Source organism: Chinchilla lanigera, unplaced genomic scaffold, assembly GCF_000276665.1.
Source record: "Chinchilla lanigera isolate Chin_1 unplaced genomic scaffold, ChiLan1.0 scaffold00021, whole genome shotgun sequence".
NCBI classification, from domain to species: Eukaryota; Metazoa; Chordata; class Mammalia; order Rodentia; family Chinchillidae; genus Chinchilla; species Chinchilla lanigera.
The window spans coordinates 1769189-1769403 of NW_004955422.1; positions in this window are offsets into that span (position 1 = coordinate 1769189).

Sequence of the window (215 nt, forward strand, 5' to 3'; positions counted from 1 at the left end):
CACGCCCGGCCCCTGCGGGTCCCGCCCCACCCGGCCGCGACCTAGACCCCGAGGCCGGTCGGCTGCCGGCGGCGACCCCACGCCCTCCCTGTCCTCCTGGACGTTCTCCGCCCCTTTCCGGCACCTTCCCGCGCCGGGTCGCGGGCGGGGGCCGTGCTCTCCGAGGGCTTCAGGTCTTTGCCGCCGCTGGGCGCTCCCCAGGAAATCTGCACCTT